Source organism: Schistocerca gregaria, chromosome X (genome assembly GCF_023897955.1).
Source record: "Schistocerca gregaria isolate iqSchGreg1 chromosome X, iqSchGreg1.2, whole genome shotgun sequence".
NCBI lineage: Eukaryota > Metazoa > Arthropoda > Insecta > Orthoptera > Acrididae > Schistocerca > Schistocerca gregaria.
This window is the reverse complement of record NC_064931.1, coordinates 823,174,503-823,191,858: the sequence shown is the minus strand read 5'-3', so window position 1 is coordinate 823,191,858 and position 17,356 is coordinate 823,174,503. Positions and strand designations below refer to the sequence as shown.

Genomic DNA, 17,356 nt, shown 5'->3' with positions numbered 1-17,356 from the left:
ATGGGTTCGATGACGGTTTGGATGTACCGTGCACTATTCAGTGTCCCCTCGACGATCACCAGAGGTGTACGGCCAGTGTAGGAGATCGCTCCCCACACCATGATGCCGGGTGTTGGCCCTGTGTGCCTCAGTCGTATGCAGTCCTGATTGTGGCGCTCACCTGCACGGCGCCAAACACGCATACGACCATCATTGGCACCAAGGCAGAAGCGACTCTCATCGCTGAAGACGACACGTCTCCATTCGTCCCTCCATTCACGCCTGTCGCGACACCACTGGAGGCGGGCTGCACGATGTTGGGGCGTGAGCGGAAGACGGCCTAACGGTGTGCGGGACCGTAGCCCAGCTTCATGGAGACGGTTGCGAATGGTCCTCGCCGATACCCCAGGAGCAACAGTGTCCCTAATTTGCTGGGAAGTGGCGGTGCGGTCCCCTACGGCACTGCGTTGGATCCTACGGTCTTGGCGTGCATCCGTGCGTCGCTGCGGTCCGGTCCCAGGTCGACGGGCACGTGCACCTTCCGCCGACCACTGGCGACAACATCGATGTACTGTGACCTCACGCCCCACGTGTTGAGCAATTCGGCGGTACGTCCACCCGGCCTCCCGCATGCCCACTATACGCTCTCGCTCAAAGTCCTTCAACTGCACATACGGTTCACGTCCACCCTGTCGCGGCATGCTACCAGTGTTAAAGACTGCGATGGAGCCCCGTATGCCACGGCAAACTGGCTGACACTGACGGCGGCGGTGCACAAATGCTGCGCAGCTAGCGCCATTCGACGGCCAACACCGCGGTTCCTGGTGTGTCCGCTGTGCCGTGCGTGTGATCATTGCTTGTACAGCCCTCTCGCAGTGTCCGGAGCAAGTATGGTGGGTCTGACACACCGGTGTCAATGTGTTCTTTTTTCCATTTCCAGGAGTGTATATACTTGTATTTAAATCATAATCCTGATCTCGCAAAGAAATAGGAGAACAGAAACTTTTCTTTCAGTGGGCTGCACCAGAATGTGGCCGTGTAGACTGAAAACTAAGGTCAGTATGTTTTCATTCGCTTTCTGGCTGACCACTAAATTAGTTGACCGGCTCGTATGAATAAGAAGACCTGTACCACTTTTACAAACCAAAATAAAACAAAACTATTTCAACCCGCCGCCCCACACCCTGGGTGGAAAAGCCCGCACAGGTGTGTTGGTCCTGCTTCATAGAGGAAGTAGCGCTAACCGAACGGTTGAAGCAAAATAGATTCGGGCTGGCTGGTATTGTAGCTAGGCCGGAAGGATAACAAGAAACTCTGAAAATCTTGGACGCATTACTTTGGAAATCGCACAGTCTGGGTTATTTCCGAGGATTTTTACTATGAGTAGCGTGCCATTGTATGAATTCCTAATTAACGAGGATAGGTATCTCCTAGTAAACTTCCCGCTCTGGACGACAAAAGACTAAAATATGATAGGTTGGCGCTCGGAAGACTCTGTAGAGAGGAAGAATATTCCGTGTTTTCGAGACTATGCTTCATCTTCTGCAGTTACGAGGGAGGCGAGCCGAGCTTTGCTGGGAAGCCAGCGGTGGAGAGAATGTGGTCTTCCGTTTTGAGCCCCTGTGTTTGACAGTCGCTCAGTATCAGCTTTTGTTGGTACAGAGGGACTTGCTGCCTTTGCTCTCAGGAGATTTTACAGTTAGAACAGTTAGGCACTGTACTGTTGTGAACTTATACAATTCTGGACTGTCATTAAGCACGCAGAGTTCAGTGGTTGAGAGCACTTCTTCTGTCTACACTCACGTAGAGACCTTGGCTGAATTCCGTCCTTGTGTCTGGGAGTTCGCGTTATTTATCTGTAGAACACTGAGAGGAGAAGACAGTATTAGATTATACTAGTCAAAGGACCGCCTTCTACCGTCCTAGTGTATAAAAGAATTTATTTTGTGGCTTGAGTTTTTTTATCGTTGCAGACGTGTACAAGAACCATCAATCTCCGACGCATCAGATGCAGTACATATTGTGATATTGCTAATTGCTTCGGCGTATTAGGGCTATAAGGCTAAACAGCTGTGAACACGTAAGTTTTATTTCCACTGATGTTGCACACCACTGTAGACCATCATTGAAAGTAGTGGCTTCTAGTGTTTGGTACGTAAATGATGTCAGTCATCTCACGTTATTTATATTAGATCCCGTAGCCAGGAAAAGGGCCAGATTTGGGCAACTGATGCGTTAATATTAGTTAGCAAATATAAATATTTGTAATATAAAGTGGTTTTTAATCTACAATAAATGAATAGGCAGAAACAACATTTATCGTTTAGTAGTTAGTAATTCCCTTAATCATTCATTTATTTTTAAGTTGTAATTTGTATGTTAAACCGCAAGAAGGAGGAAACTATATCACAATAAAGAAGTCCTAAGATCTGCTTCAGAGGATAGTCAGGCAGGGCCAAATCTTCATTTTCGCGTTCAGTGTTTTCCGTTGCAACATTCATTTTACACCCGGCTGGAGTAACATCTTGGATATGGCTTACCCTACCAACATCCAACTTAGAGTCTTTTAATAGTAGTCATAAAGTGGTTTGAAACGTCGGAAATTTTCAGAAAATATTTTTTCCTTTTATAATATTTAGTTGTTATTGACACTGATCACCAGCTTGCGTGTATAGTTTGTAGTGGCGAAGTCACGCGATAACATTAAAAATATATTTGTGTATTTTATTGTATTTCTTTTCAGAGGCGTTGTGCTTCAACCAGATGGCTGCAATTTATTGATATTTATGTTATGTCATTTGTCGTTGTATTTTATTAGTATTGTAACGACACTGCTCGTTCACAACGTTGCCATTAGTTTAGCTTGTTTGTTACAGATATTTTATGTTACATGGCCATTACATAATAAACGTGGGTATTGGAAATTGTGTGGTTTTTTTAAGAGAGAACTGTTATCAGGGATGAGTCCATGATAACTAGGGCGAAAGCGCGCTTAGTAGCACAACAGGTCACTACTTGTAACAATATAGAAATGGCAGATACACGGGGTAGTCAAGAAATCCTACGGGATGAGAAAGAGTTCACTTTCTTAGCAGCACAAGCCACAGGGGAGGAGAATACCGATCGAAGGGAACTTTTTGAAGATGATAGACACAGTCAAGCCCGTGGTGGGCAATGTGATAGCGAAGATGAGGAACAGAGATACAGTGAGGCAATCGTGAAGGTGTGGGACTATAATGTAGGGAGTCAAAGTGAACGCAAAACAGCTAAGAATCGTGGTAGATCGCCATGAGTGACATCGTCACGAGGCAACATATCAGGGGCACGTGGTGATGACTGTCTTCAATACCAAGAAATGGAAAGGGAAAAGGGGAGAAGATCACCTAAGAGTAGAGGAAGAGAAAGTCACAATAGGAGAGAAGATTTACATAACACAGATCTGTTGGACATCCTTGCATACCTAAACGCAATGGGAAGTAAAATTCTGCAGGTCAGCTCAGAAATGGGAAATAAAATTCAATAGGTCAGCGCTGAATTGGGATATCAAATAAAAAATGGGAACGATGAAGTACGCTCTGAAATGGGAAGTAAAATTCAAAACATAAGTGTTGAAACTCACTCGATAAAACATGAAACGATGGAAGTGAAAAATGAGGTAGTGAAGCTGCGAACAAAGCTATAACGAGGAACGAGGCGCGATTACTAGCGAGTGGTGCAAAGCGGATTGCTTTTGTTTTTTTTATTTTCAGTCTTTGGGTGCGGATCTTTCCGTGCGCGAGCGGTTGTATATAATTGGTAAATATTGAGCTATTGTATCAGCATACTCTGAGAGGAACCTGAGTGCTATACAATCTGGACCGGAAACGTTGCTTTTATTAAGTGATTTGAGCTGCTTTGCGACACCGAGGATATCTTTTTTTATGTTTCTCATCTTGGCAGTTGTTCTTGATTGGAATTCAGGAATATTTACTTCGTCTTCTTTGGTGAAGAAGTTTCGGAAAATGGTGTTTAATAACTCTGCTTTAGTGGCACTGTCATCAATGACTTCACCGTTGTTATCGCGCAGTGAAAGTATTGATTGCGTCTTGCCACTGGTGTGCTTTATGTGTGACCATAATCTCTTTGGGTTTTCTGCCAGATTTACAGACAGAGTTTTGTTGTGGAAAGTATTGAAAGCATCTTGCATTGAAGTACGTGCTATATCTCGAACTTCTGCAAAACTTTGCCAGTCTTGGGGATTTTGCGTTCTTTTAAATTTGGCATGCTTTTTTCGCTGCTTCTGCAACAGCGATATGACTCGTTTTGTGTACCATGGGGGATCAGTACCATCACTTGTTAATTTATGTGGTATATCATTAAACAAATTTTCTACGCTTACATGATCAGATCGGAAGGAGTGCAGACTGTCTCTTAAGAAAGGCGTAAAAATCATTTTTATCAGCTTTTTTTTTAAATAGAAATACTTCGCATTTCTTTTCGATGGTTGTAGGACTTGCAGTGTTCAGCCTAGCAGCAACTGCCTCGTGGTCGCTAATCACTGTATTCGTAACGATACTCACTATTTGCCCATGATTATTTGCTCCTAAGAGGTCAAGTATATTTTCGCAACCATTTACGCTTCGAGTGGGCTCATGAACTAACTGTTCAAAATAATTTTCTCAGAAAGCATTCAGTACAGTTTCGGATGACGTTTTATGCCTGTCGCCAGCTTTAAACGTATAATTTTTCCAGCATATCGAGGATAGACTGAAGTCACCAGCGACAATAATTGTATGAGTGGGGTACCTATTTGAAATGAGACTGAAGTTTTATTTGATCTGTTCAGCAAGTACATCTTTTTAATCGGGGGGGAGGGGGAAGAGGGAATCGGTAAAACGACCCAATTAATAGTTCAGTTCGACTGTCAAGTATAACCTTCTTCACCCACACTTTTCGCAGAAAGTATCTACTTCAATTTCACTACAAGGCAAACTACTTCTGACAGCAATAAATACTCCACCACCAACTGTATTTAGTGTATCTTTTCTGAACACTGTTACATCGTTAGAAAAAAAAATTCTGCTGAACTTATTTAGGGCTTTAGCGAGTTTTTAAACTACAATAAATGTATAAGCAGAAACAACATCCATCATTTAGTAGTTACTAGTTCCCTTAATCATTCATTTATGTTTAGGTTGTAATTTATATGTTAAAGAGCAAGCAGGAGGAAACAATATCACAACTAAGAGGTCCTAAGATCTGTTTCAGGGGGTAGTCAGGCAAGGCCAAATCTTGATTTTTGCGATCAGTGTTTTCCGTTGCGCACATTCATTTTATACCCGCCTGGAGTAACGTCTTGAAAGCCAATGATGGAGACAACGGAGAGCCCATCGCCATAACGTCTGTCATTTCATAAAATTTCCTACCATACAAGAAGAAGGTGGTCGTCATCACATGCTGGAGCAACTTTATAGTTTCAGGAGGAAAAAGACCTACCAGAATTTTCAAAGTGGCCTCCACAGGAGCTTTTGTGAACATCGATACCACATCCATGCTGACTGAAATGTCACTTGGACCAACTCTAATCTAATTGATTTTATCAACGAACATATTGGAGTTTTTGATGTGACTTTCACAACGGCCGACTATAGGAGTCATCAACTTCGTTAAGTATTTCGCCAGTTTGTAGGTAGTAGAACCAACAGCACTGACAATAGATCTCAAGGGAACATATCCTAGTGGATCTTCCGTACAACCTGGGAAATCTTTAACGTCTATCAGTTGTAGAATTTTGGAACACGTATTACGTTCGAGTATAATGACTTTTCTGGAGACCAGAAATCTACTCTGTAGGAATCAGCATGGGTTTCGAAAAAGACGATCGTGTGAAACCCAGCTCGCGCTATTCGTTCACGAGACTCAGAGGGCCATAGACACGGGTTCCCAGATAGATGCCGTGTTTGTTGACTTCCGCAAAGCGTTCGATAAAGCTCCCCACAGTCGTTTAATGAACAAAGCAAGAGCATATAAACTATCAGACCAATTGTGTGATTGGATTGAAGAGTTGCTAGATAACAGAACGCAGCATGTGATTCTCAATGGAGAGAAGTCTTCCGAAGTAAGAGTGATTTCAGGTGTGCCGCAGGGGAGTGTCGTAGGACCGTTGCTATTCACAATATACATAAATGACCTTGTGGATGACATCGGAAGTTCACTGAGGCTTTTTGCAGATGATGCTGTGGTATATCGAGAGATTGTAACAATGGATAATTGTACTGAAATGCAGGAGTATCTGGAGCGAATTGACGCATGGTGCAGGGAATGGCAATTGAATCTCAATGTAGACAAGTGTAATGTGCTGCGAATACACAGAAAGAAAGATCCCTTATCATTTAGCTACAATATAGCAGGTCACCAACTGGAAGCAGTTAATTCCATAAATTATCTGGGAGTATGCATTAGGAGTGATTTAAAATGGAATGATCGTATAAAGTTGATCGTAAAATTAAATGATCATATAAAGTTGATCGTCGGTAAAGCAGATGCCAGACTGAGATTCATTGGAAGAATCCTAAGGAAATGCAATCCGAAAACAAAGGAAGTAGGTTACAGTACACTTGTTCCTCCACTGCTTGAATATTGCTCACCAGTGTGGGATTCGTGACAGATAGGGTTGATAGATGAGATAGAGAAGATCCAACGGAGAGTAGCGCACATCGTTACAGGATCATCTAGTAATCGCGAAAGCGTTACGGAGATGATAGATAAACTGCAGTGGAAGACTCTGCAGGAGAGACGCTCAGTAGCTCGGCACGAGCTTTTGTTGAAGTTTCGAGAACATACCTTCACCGAGGAGTCAAGCAGTACAGGTATATTGCTCCCTCCTACGTATATCTCGTGAAGAGACCATGAGGATAAAATCAGAGAGATTAGAGCCCACACAGAGGCATACCGAGAATCCTTCTTTCCACGAACAATACGAAACTGGAATAGAAGGGATAATCTATAGAGGTACTCAAGGTACCCTCCGCCACACACCGTCATGTGGCTTGCAGAGTATGGATGTAGATGTAGATGTAGATGTAGAGCTCGGACTCTCAGATCTTTCGTAACATCATCTGGTAGACCGGAATTCTTCATTAGCTCCGTAGTTTTTCTGCTATACGTAGAAGTTGGTTCCCATCTCCATCTTTGGTTAAATTTTTTAGGGAGAATTATGAGGGAGGGGGAGCAATAGGATACTTCTTACCTTATGGTGATACGGATACTAAATTTGAGCATCAGGTATGCTACCTTGTAAGTAGGCTGTTTAGATTTTTATGTTGGTAACGCCACGTACCCTGAATGAAAATCACTGGCTATGCTGTGTGCAGCCTGTGACTACTTGGCATTGTTGGAATATTCGCCATTGTAGTGTTGGGCAGTTGGATGTGAACAGCGCGTAGCGTTGCGCAGTTGGAGATGAGCCGCCAGCAGTGGTGGATGTGTGGAGAGAGATGGCGGAGTTTTGAGAGCGGATGATCTGGACATGTGTCCATCAGAGACAGTAAATTTGTAAGACTGGATGTCATGAACTGATATATATTATGACTTTTGAACACTATTAAGGTAAATACATTGTTTGTTCTCTATCAATATCTTTCATTTGCTAACTATGTCTATCAGTAGTTAGTGGCTTCAGTAGTTTGACTCTTTTATCTAGCTGACAGTATTGGCGCTCGCTGTATTGCAGTAGTTCGAGTAACGAAGATTTTTGTGAGCTAAGTGATTCATGAAAGGTATAGGTTATTGTAAGTTACGGCCATTCTTTTGTAGGGATTGTTGAAAGATTGCGTTGCGTTTAGTGTTGATCAAAATAGGTAAAGAGCGAAATGTCTGAGTACGTTCAGTTCTGCTCAGCTGTTTGAAAATCAAATAATATAAGAGATTTATCAGCACAGTCATTCATAAATTTTTCTAACGGGATGTTTCAATCTCACCATTCCTGCACGATGCAGTTGCGCTCCCCCTGTTAGACAGGTAGCGTTTAATCTCGGGCAGCATTACGAACTGCCGGCCAAGGTACTAGATAGCAAAGCTGTATCACGGCAGCAAGTGAGAGCTGATCACAGTCTCCGTCGGAGTGTTCCAAGTGGGCTGAGGCAACTGTGCACCACAGATTTATGACCTCTGAGAGGTAGCTCTGCAATAACCTTCCGGCCTAAAAAAAATGAGCCTCATAGTAACTGCTAGGAAAAGAGGTCACGTTCTACCTACTGTGACCACAGTGCAGATAGTGTCTTCGGTCCACAGAGCTTCCTCGCCGTGCCTGGTGCCACCAAACGCAAGCGAGGTCGTTATTCGTATCACTGCGTCATTCTGAGGAAATAAGTAAATACTCTCACAATCATTGTATCGCAGGTCAGATTCTGTATTACTGTTCTCCACTATATGATGAATCTGGCTACTATTGCCTCTTTCATCTCAGATTTTCTTTCTGAAGAGGTAATCTGTATATATGATAAAGTTCCCGGCTGAGTTTCTCTGCGTATATCGAAGGGCAATCTCAGAAACTACTGTAGGAGTTTGGATGCGGTTTTCCACTAATAGATGGACTGATTAACGGGAACCCACCGGAATAGCCGTGCGTATTAAAGTGTCGCTTCCCGGATGGGGAGGCGCCTAGGATCGAATCCTCTGGGAGGGTTAACGACGAGGTTGGGTGTACCGGTCTGCCTGGATGTGGTTTTTACGCCGTTTCCTACATTCGTCTAAGTGAGTACTGCGCTGGTACGCAAGTCCCCTTCAGTTAAACGATTTGCAAACGTTTAGGAAACTTTCACCCACTTTCACATGGTTAACACTACACGCAGACAGTTGGGACACCCATTTTCTGTCCCTGGGGGTAACGGGGTGGCCACAGGAAGGTCATCTGATCACTCCTGGAACTGCTCATGACATAACCATACCGACCCTGAGCAGACGCGGCACAAAGGCACAAGAAAAAGTAGAACAAGATAGACTGATTCACGAGAATCGTTTGTGTATCCAGTTTATTACCACTACAAAATACAAGTCGTCCGGCCGTAGACACTTACAAGGGAACTCCTCATCCACCCCCCTCCCCCCTCAGATTTAGTGGTAAGAGGTCCCAGTGGACAGCCCGTCAGAAAGTGAACATAGATCAAGCATGAAAATAGGAAGACGGTGCATTGTACTGTGAAACAAAAAGCAAAATAGAAACAGTGAACGGTCCAAGAACAAGAAGTTCAATATAGAGCAGCCGGGAACAGAAATGGCTTTGTGATTACGTGGTTACGGTTTTGAACTGCCAAGTAGGCGAACTGTGTTCTAACCTCCTTTTTGCCAAGTGTCGGGTCTAACCTCTGTTTGCAACAGCGAGGTGTAAGGAATGAACCTACAATGAAAGTTGATTCTGCACAACTAATCTATTAGCAGCCGAAAGAAAGGCTTTCGAATGGGAACCGCAGACGTTTGATGACAAGGCGACAAGTCACCCGAATCCTCCACAGGAAAACACGTCTGGTGTATCACACACGACATTAACGACAGTACGTGTTTTATATGATAGGAATCTCTTATCGATGCACCTAATTCATACGACTGGTAAGTGAGTGAGATATGCGTCCTTGCCCCATATATGTGTTCCTGTGAATTTGAATGTGATCACTCCCAAGAAAATGATGAAAACATAACAGTTTGTCACATAAGCTGCAACAAATGAACACAACAGATTCACAATCACATAAGCTCTCTGTTCTCTGACAAAAAATACATTTTAACGTTTTTAAGGTGCATTCCGTTTTGGAAGTTTTGACCCTGGAATTCCTTTGTTGTAACATAGTTGATACCCGTTTATTTGATGTTTTCATTTCTGGGGGACATCTGTGTAGTATCTCGCCTGCTCTCACTATTCGTCACATTTACTTGCGACGGTAACGTATTCTTACCACATGATAAAACAGAGTCTATAACTAATGTTTAGTATGACAACTGCCAAGACTGATGAAAGAGGACAAATATTTCAGTGATCGGACAGACAGTTCATAACGTTGTGAAGAAAAAAAATGGATTAATGGAGTTTTGAATACGGATCGCCCGCTTTTCTGCCCTACACAGTGACCACTTACCCACGAGGCCGTTGCTGTTTCAGCCTGCTCTGTATACTTGGACCGTTCGCTTTCTATTTAGCATTCTTTCCACAGTTCTTCCTGTTTTCGTGCTTGATCTGTGTTCACCTTTTGAGGGGCTATCCAATGGGCCATCTTACCATTAAATCTGAGGGGGGTGCGATGGATTGTTTCCCCCATTAGTGCTATCCATGCGAGGCCGGGGAAGGTCGTTAGTCTACATATAAAGGTTTACTATACCTTGAAATAAAATCAGCAACAAACACTGGATTTCACCAGAGTGTTAGTGTTAAGGGATGGGTACAAATTCTATGTGAATGTGTACTGATTTTTGTAACTACTGGTTTTAGTCTTTTTTTAATAGCTTCGCGCGAACGCACATGTACACTTCTCAAGAAGTGGCGAGGTTGGTTAGGGTACTTGTATCACAATGTGTTTATCACAACACTCGGGGCACGAGTTACAGAGATACAAGACGTCAGGGCGTGTTGAAAGCGCTGTGGCGGAAGTGTGACTGTCGCTTGCGCTGGAAGAGAATAGTGGTGCTGCAGATCAAGCTCAGGAGCACTATCCGATGGAGTAACCCTGATCTGAAGTACGTCTTAACCTACCACGCATCGCAAGAACACCACGTAACAGGGGACTGTGAGTAAAGAAGGTGTAGTACGTTGACCCGTTGACCGCTGATTACAACGTCGTTGGCTAGATACTGTAGCTACGGCAACGCCGCTCTAAACATGAAGCCATTTCAAATCATTAATTAAGTGCAACACTTCACAGTGAAGGATCAGGTGACGAAATCTGCAGCCCATTCCAGGTACGACTGGCCAGATAGCATGCTACATTGATGAAATTGTAACCTTATGATTACTGCGTGAGCTTGCTGTACGTGATGGCTAGTCAGCAGTTCACTGATTAACGAAAACGACAAACTGCTTGATTCTACCAACGCGTTTACGCTCTGCCCTGGCTCATATAACTTGTTACTGGAAGAAAGAAATAAAGCACTTTGACGGGTTTGAAGAGTGTTACCACTTGCCTTACGGAGCAGCAGAAAACGGCGCGTATAATCTGCGAATTGCTCCCCAGATTATTCGCAGCTAGGAAATGGTGGTGGCAGTGATAATGTTGCTGCTGCTGTCTGCTGTTGCTGCTCCAGTAATTTGATCGGCTGACTCTGATGTGTTTTGTTTTTTTTGACATAATATTAGCTCCTACTTCCATAGTTTCATTAATTCTGGTTGCACGACTAATGAACACTCGTGGTAACGATGAGTAAGTTCCTCGTAGCCAACACTGCAGCCCAGCTGCAGTGGCATGTGGCATTTGGTTTCGTGACCGATGGGATTCACGAAGCGAAGACTATTTTAACAGTGAAAGTCGCCGTGAGCTGTAAACACACAAGTCCGCTTACGAGATAAATCCGCTGCCAAGTAGGATTGTTATACTGGTAGTTGTACTAAGCGAGGCGTATAGTTTCATATGAAAACAGCAAGTGGCTTGTGGCCACGGAGTCGGGGTATATTGAGCACGCAGTATCTGAGATACCAGCGTGATATGTGGCGATTTTGCCGCGCCGGCAGAAGAGTGCATTTATTCGACAGCAGGTTGATCTCAGATTCGTTTTCGGGGTTAGTATCACGTAATGCTGAGGGGTATATTACAGCCAACATTATCAACAGCTTTCTTTAAATCCACGGATGCTATAAACGTAGGTTCTTTGTCTATCTTCTAAGGTAAGTCGTAGAATTAGTATCACCTCACGTTATCCTACATATCTCGTGAACCCAAATCGATTTACCTCGACGGCGACTTCTGCCAGTTTTCTATTCTTCTGTAAATAACTGGTGTCAGTATTTTTAGCCATGACATATTAAACTGATTGTTCTGTAATATTCATACTTGTCAATCCAACCTTGTATGCATTCGGAATTATTACTTTATTATTGTAGTCTGAATATATTTCTCTGTCATCTATCTTGCATGCCCGGTGGAATAGTTATGTTACGAAATGATCTCCTAAGAATAACGATAGTTCAGGGGGAATGACTATGATTACCAAGAAGAAACGCGGTTGTCTGTGGCAAAGGGTAATTATCGAGGAACAAATTAAGTGGGCGTGCTAAAGCATTTTTCAAATGAGGATTAAGGCAATACTTCTGCAAAATGTTCCAGAAAGTGTTTTAGAGACGTTACAACTGGTAGTTGGAACTCCTCTGTTTATAGCTTTAAGTCTGCATAATTTATTTTAATTTTTTAAATTTATTTACGTTTTCTGTACGTGTTTCAGGACAAACGCTCAATCTTCAGGATTCAAATATGCGTTTATATTTTACGCACTTTTACTTTGTGTCCATGAAATTCCCTCTATGTTGGTTTCAAGTGGCTCTGAGCACTATGGGACTTAACATCTATGGTCATCAGTCCCCTAGAACTTAGAACTACTTAAACCTAAGTAACCTACGGACATCACACAACACCCAGTCATCACGAGGAAGAGAAAATCCCTGACCCCGCCGGGAATCGAAGCGGGGACCCCGGTCGCGGGAAGCGAGAACGCTACCGCACGACCACGAGCTGCGGACCCCTCTATGTTGTTTCATCTTCAGTGCACAACTGTAATCACCAAAACCGAGACACGAGAACAATGCATATTCAGACTGCTAACTTCTAAGGACACTAAAAAATACATTTCCATAATTTTGACCACACTTTACCAAAGAGAAGTTCCTCCTCTGAGTAAAAAAGATTAATCCACTGTGTGGAGCTCTTGTCCTAACAGGAAAATTTCAAATTTTCATGTTGACATCAACAATTTCTCCTTTTTTCTGTTGGTCTCATCCGATTGCTATATATTTTAATACAAAAATAATGTAGTTTCCCTCTATTTGTTATAATTTTATTTCTTATTTGCAGTACGAACCACAGTGTCAGCAGTTACATGGTTGCGTGAGATTTGTTAATAAGTTTCAAGAGGGCCAGGAACACTCTGAGGCGTCCTGCGAATTGGTTAAGTCTATATAAATGTAAAAGGTCGATACGACGAAACTTGGAATGGAGTATGTGCAGCGTGCGCGCCCGCAGCTACTCGCATTCTGTGACAGCCTGTCAGAGGCGGGCCGCTGGCGCTACCGCTGCGGAAGCCAGCATGGCACTGACAACGATACCTCGGAGGCAGCTCAATCAAACTTGTCACAATCACCCTAACAGGCAAGCGTATTCAACAGGGAACCGTCAAATATATATCTGAAACTAACAGCAGTCTGCACGCTTCAAGCATCAAAGCTCTCTTTTGTTTCCTCCTATCTCGAGATATACGGTATCTATTAACGCAGAGGCATCAGGCTAAAATTAAAAAAATATTCTACCTCTAATATCGTTTCAGCATCGACGTACCAGCAGAAAAATGCTTCTGTCGGAACACAAAAGAGGCGAATATGCTCCTGTTTAAAAGACTGTGACTGGAAAGTGGGTTACCAGCTGCCTCATTCTACTTATCTCAGCGCCTTTAAAAATTTTCTCAAAGATTTTGACAAGCGAACACATTCGCGTTCTTTTTAACATGGAACTCACGTCTCACTCCCACATACGCCACCAAGCGTAACTCGCTGACAGCCACTAGCCCAACGCTGTTTATGTCGCCTGTACCCATCCAGCCCTACTTGCCTATTCTCACTCAGCCATTCAACGCACCCATTGTAATTATCTGTTTTTGCCTCTCTCACTTTCACAGTCTCCTGTCTCACAACCACAGTCTCCTTCGTTCTGTCCCACTACTACTGTCCACTATCACTGTCACTGCCTCCCTATTACTGCTACTATCTAATTCATCCATTCCCACTGACGCTGTCTCTTCTCACTATCACTGTATCTCTCTTCCTCGTTGTCGTTGTCATAGACTCTGTTCTTCGTTATCACTGGCTCTCACCCACTTCCACTTTATCCTTCTCCTTATTCCTATCCCACTGGCGCAGTCTCCTTCACTCTTTTTCTTGCAATGATCTGTCGCTATCAACTATGTTCCACTGCTACTGTGTCCCTCTTTTTCTCACATAACATAGTCTTCTTCGCTCTTTCTAAACCACCACCATTGTCTACCATCTTCCAGTATTTATTACTTTTCCGTCTCTTTCCCATTCTCACTGGCTCCTAAGCTCTCAGCATAAAAAATCGCAAATACACTACTGGCCATTAAAATTGCTACACCACGAAGCTGACGTGCTACAGACGCGAAATTTAACCGATAGGAAGAAGATGCTGTGATATACAAATGATTAGCTTTCCAGAGCATTCATACAAGGATGGCGCCGGTGGCTAGACCTACAAAGTGCTGGCATGAAGAAAGTTTCCAACCGAATTCTCATACACAAACAGCAGTTGACCGACATTGCCTGGTAACACGTTATTGTGATGCCCCTCGTAAGGAGGAGAAATGCGTACCATCACGTTTCCGACTTTGATAAAGGTCGGATTGTAGCCTGTCGCGATTGCGGTTTATCGTATCGCGACATTGCTCCTCGCGTCGGTCGAGATCCAATGACTGTTAGCAGAATATGGAATCGGTGGTTTCAGGAGGGTAATACGGAACGAAGTGCTGGATCCCAACGGCCTCGTATCACTAGCAGTCGAGATGACAGGCATCTTATCCGCATGGCTGTAACGGATCGTGCAGCCACGTCTCGATTCCTGAGTCAACAGATGGGGACGTTTATAAGACAACAACCATCTGCACGAACAGTTCGACGACGTTTGCAGCAGCACCGACTATCAGCTCGGAGACAATGGCTGCGGTTACCCTTGACGCTGCATTACAGACAGGAGCGCCTCCGATGGTGTACTCAACGACGAAACTGGGTGCACGAATGGCAAAACGTTATTCTTTCGGATGAATCCAGGTTCTGTTTACAGCATCATGATGGTCGCATCCGTGTATGGTGACATCGCGGTGAACGTACATTGGAAGCGTGTATTCGTCATCGCCATACTGGCGTATCACCTGGCGTGATAGTATGGGGTGCCATTGGTTACACGTCTCGGTCACCTCTTGTTCCCATTGACGGCACTTTGAACTGTGGATGTTACATTTCAGATGTGTTACGACCCGTGGTTCTACCCTTCATTCGATCCCTGCGAAACCCTACATTTCAGCAGGATAATGCACGACCGCGTGTCGCAGGTCCTGTACGGATCTTTCTGGATAGAGAAAATGTTCGACTCCTGGCCAGCACATTCTCCAGATCTCTCACCAACTGAAAACGTCTGGTCAATGGTGGCCGAGCAACTGGCTCGTCACAATTCGCCAGTCACTACTCTTGATGAACTGTGGTATCGTGTTGAAGCTGCATGGGCAGAGCCATTCAAGCTCTGACGCAATGGAGGAGGAGGAGATTAGTGTTTAACGTCATGTCGACAACGAGGTCATTAGAGACGGAGCGCAAGCTCGGGTGAGGGATTGATGGGGAAGGAAATTGGCCGGCCCTTTCAAAGGAACCATCTTGGCATTTGCCTGAAGCGATCTAGGGAAATCACGGAAAACCTAAATCAGGACGGCCGGAGACGGGATTGAACCGTCGTCCTCCCGAATGCGAGTCCAGTGTGCTAACCACTGCACCACCTCGCTCGGTCTGACCCAATGCCCAGGCGTATCAAGGCCGTTATTACGGCCAGAGGTGGCTGTTCTGGGTACTGATTTCTCAGGATCTATGCACCCAAATTGCGTGAAAATGTAATCACATGTCAGTTCTAGTACAATATATTTGTCCAATGAATATCCGTTTATCATCTGCATTTCTTCTTGGTGTAGCAATTTTAATGGCCAGTAGTGTATATTAGCAAGCCAAAATTTTGGGAAAATTTTTAAAGGCGCTAAGGAAGGTATCTGGTACGCAATTTTCCAGTCAGGGTCTTTTAAGCAAGAGCATTTTCACCTTTTTGTGCTCCGATAGGGGCATTTTCCCTGCTACAGTTTCGCATGTCTCTCATATGAAAAGAACTTTATGGGTTATTAAAATTTTGTTAATTTTATGTGCAAAAAAAGTTTTCACGTTCTTTATTAATACAACATGACGTTCCCAGAACACTCCTTACGATAACAGTGACACTTTACACCACATTTCTCTGTGATACGTCACTTCATAAACTACGTTTTCGCCTCGCACCGGTTATACATGTCTTTTTCGTTGTACGAAAACACGAAAACGGTGACTTTCAACTTCAGTATCTTGGAACGCATAAAGATATCAAGAAAATTTCAATGTTATTTCAGATCGGGGTCTTAGGAATATCTCTTGAAAATTTCAGCCATTTGCTGTGCATAACCGTCTTGGAATCTGCGGTTCGGTTTTGTTACTCAAAAGCAAGTTCTTGGGATGTTTCTCGGTAACGGATAAATATTATCGAAACGGGTAGATGTTACTTCTAGATAAATTCATAGAGAATAGACCATTAAACTTTGAGCAATTTTCTTGGGTTAGTTATTTAGACATCCGCTGCTGACGCCGATAAATATGGTGAAAACATTTTTTCCTGGTTTTCTCAGGAACCACCAATGAACTAATTGGTGCCTCCATAAGCCCCTTAAAGAGCACCGTTTATCATATCTAACGCAGCAAGAACCGACCGGTTTCCTCCATTTGCCAAGCTAGATGGAGTGTGTAATATTCAAAATTTGACCCTTTACTGTAGGATGGTTATAGTAAGACGACCCTTCTGGTGGTCCCTATCCCAAAGGCTACCTGAAACACTTGACCCTACATTTCCATCACCAGTGGAACCCGAGGTATGACCCTTGGAAAAATCCCGTTTTTATGCATGGCGTTTTGGAACATATTCGTACCGCATGCTGTCATATGCATACCGTTTTACCGTCCACTCAAGATTAGATAATGATAATAGTACCCGTATGAAGCATATTATGCAAGGCACAGCTTATGTGCTGCGTCACTTCATTCTTTCTTTCCTCTCCGTACTCATCTGTAGCAAATCAGATACAGCAACCGTGCAAAGTACTCACCACAGTCACAAATTAGAGTCAAATAACACTGGCCACAGCAGTTTGCTGTAACAAAAATATTCAATTTCATCCCACCAACACCCATAGAGAACTATGAAAGAGTTGTAATTTCAACTATTAATTGAATGCATCATTCAGCCAGTTGAAAAATATACTTATGAGTCATGCCTGATGTTGCCACAAAACATCATGTTTGTGATGGATTAAGCTGTCGCCAACACACCAGTCGGCAAAGATGTAGCAAGAAGATCGATAG

The 17,356-nt window shown here is 43.6% G+C and overlaps 1 non-coding gene across 1 annotated transcript; it reads right to left on the bottom strand.

Moving 5' to 3' along the window:
* Positions 1 to 15,635: 15,635 nt before the first annotated feature.
* Positions 15,636 to 15,708, bottom strand: Trnaa-cgc (transfer RNA alanine (anticodon CGC)). The gene has a single exon. It is a non-coding gene; the product is annotated as a tRNA-Ala (tRNA).
* Positions 15,709 to 17,356: the final 1,648 nt, after the last annotated feature.